The sequence below is a fragment of the Rattus norvegicus genome, chromosome 1, assembly GCF_021556685.1.
Source record: "Rattus norvegicus strain SHRSP/BbbUtx chromosome 1, alternate assembly SHRSP_T2T, whole genome shotgun sequence".
NCBI classification, from domain to species: domain Eukaryota; kingdom Metazoa; phylum Chordata; class Mammalia; order Rodentia; family Muridae; genus Rattus; species Rattus norvegicus.
Genome location: NC_141534.1, coordinates 160,125,380 through 160,127,625, shown reverse-complemented (window position 1 = coordinate 160,127,625; position 2,246 = coordinate 160,125,380). Strand labels below are relative to the sequence as shown.

The window sequence follows — 2,246 nt, the reverse complement described above, 5'->3', positions numbered from 1 at the left end:
ATCTTCGCATATGTATCCTCAAAGTCTATGAATATGTCATCTTATATGTTAAAAATCTTTGAAGATATGATTACATTAAAAGTTTGGAGGTAAGAAGATGATCCTGGCTCTATCGGCGGTGTGTGGCGGCGAATGGTGGCGAGATGTCTCACAGGAAATTCTCAGCTCTTAGGCATGAGTCCTTGGGCTTCTTGCCTCGGAAGCACAGCAGCCGGCATCGTGGGAAAGAGAAGAGCTTCCCTAAGGATGACCCTTCCAAGCCTGTTCACCTCACAGCCTTTCTAGGGTAAAAGGCTGGCATGACCCACACTGTCCAAGAAGTTGACCAGCCAGGTGAACAAGAAAGAAGTGGAGGCTGTGACCATTGTGGAAGCCCCACTCACGGTGGTTGTGGGCATTGTGGGATATGTAGAAACCCTACGAGGCCTCCGTACCTTCCAGGCTGTATTTGCTGAGCGTATCAGCGATGAGTGTAAAAGGCGTTTCTCTAAGAATTGGCACAAATCTAAGAAGAAGGCTTTTTACCAAATACTGTAAGAAACGGAAAGATGACACAGGCAAGAAGCAGCTGGAGAAGGACTTCAACAGCATGAAGAAGAATTTCCAGGTCATCTGAATAATTGCCCAGATGCGTCTGCTTCCTCTGCGCCAGAAGAAGGCACACCTGATGGAGATCCGGGTGACTGGGGGCACTGTGACTGAGAAGCTAGACTGGGCCCGAGGCTGGAGCAGCAGGTCCCGGTGAACCAGGTGTTTGGGCAGGATGAGATGATTGATGTCATCGGTGTGACAAAAGGCAAAGGCTACAAAGTGGTGACCAGTCGTTGGCATACAAAGAAGCTGCCCCAAAAGACCCATCGAGGTCTGTGCAAAGTTGCCTGTATTAGAGCTTGGCACCCTGCCCCTGTAGCCTTCTCTGTGGCTCGAGCTGGGCAGAAAGGCTACCATCACCGAACAGAGATCAACAAGATTTACAAGATAGGTCAAGGCTACCTCATCAAGGATAGTAAATTGATCAAGAACAATGCATCTACTGACTATGACCTGTCTGACAAGAGCATCAACCCACTGGGTGTCTTTGTCCATTGTGGTAAAGTGACCAATGACTTCATCATGCCCAAAGGCTGTGTGGTGGGAACCAAGAAGTGAGTGCTTACTCTTCGGAAGTCCTTGCTGGTCCAGACCAAGAAGATTGACCTGAAGTGCATTGGCACCACCCTCAAATCTGGACATGGTCATTTTCAGACCATGGAGGAGAAGAAAGCATTCATGGGACCACTTAAGAAAGATCGCATTGCCAAGGAGGAAGGTGCTTGATGCCAGGAGTACTTTGTGCAGCTGGTGGGGTCTCATCAATAAAATGTTTCCAGTAATAAAAAAAGAAGAAGATGATTCTGAATTTAATGGCATCTTCACGATAAGGCATAGGCAGAAAAGCAAAAGGCAAAGGAAAAATGTATAAGATCCTATGCTTTTGCTTTGGAAATAGAGTAAGGGTTCATGAGCAAATGATTGCAATTTATCTTTGGACCTAGAAAGTGTGGGAAAGAAAATTTTCTCTAACTTCCCTGAAGAATGCACCCTTACCGTTACTTTTACTTAGTACTTCTGACCTCCAGAAACAATAAAGTTTTGTGACTTTATATTATTAACTTTATGTAGTAGAAGCCTAATGAGACTATACAAGTTTTCACAACTGGAAAAAGACTGCTGCTATAACAGAAAACAAACAATTTATAAACGGCTTTAGAATTGAGCAGTGAGTGAGTGGAGGATGAAGGGATTTCAGAGGTCATAATGGTAAATCCAAGAACTCCAGCCTGATAAATTCTGGCTCCTTTATTTAACAATATGTGACTAGAATGTTACAAACTCAAGAAAATGTCGAGCAAAGAAAAATATGATATGATGAAATGGGAAGTTCTCAACCTATCCAGACTGAAAAATAAACTAAACTTTAAAGATTGAATGTCAGGAATTTTTTTTCCCTGGGAGGAAAGCTAAGATAAGGTTGGATGACCTATTGCTAGTACCTTGGAAGAATCAAGGCCCAGAGCAATCAATCACACAGAAGAGATGAGCCATGCAGCTCATGGGTTCTCTCAGACCTCTAAAGATAAACTAGGAACATATATGAGATCATCCAAAAAAGATTCATGAAAAAGCTCCCTGTCCGGAGGGTGGAATCTATGAGATGCCATTAAATGCCTGGACGTTCTTGAGACTGTTGATTCAGAAGAAAAACT

General features: G+C 43.7%; 1 pseudogene; it reads left to right on the top strand.

The window, feature by feature from the left end:
• Positions 1 to 143: 143 nt before the first annotated feature.
• Positions 144 to 1,355, top strand: Rpl3-ps4 (ribosomal protein L3, pseudogene 4; annotated as a pseudogene).
• Positions 1,356 to 2,246: the final 891 nt, after the last annotated feature.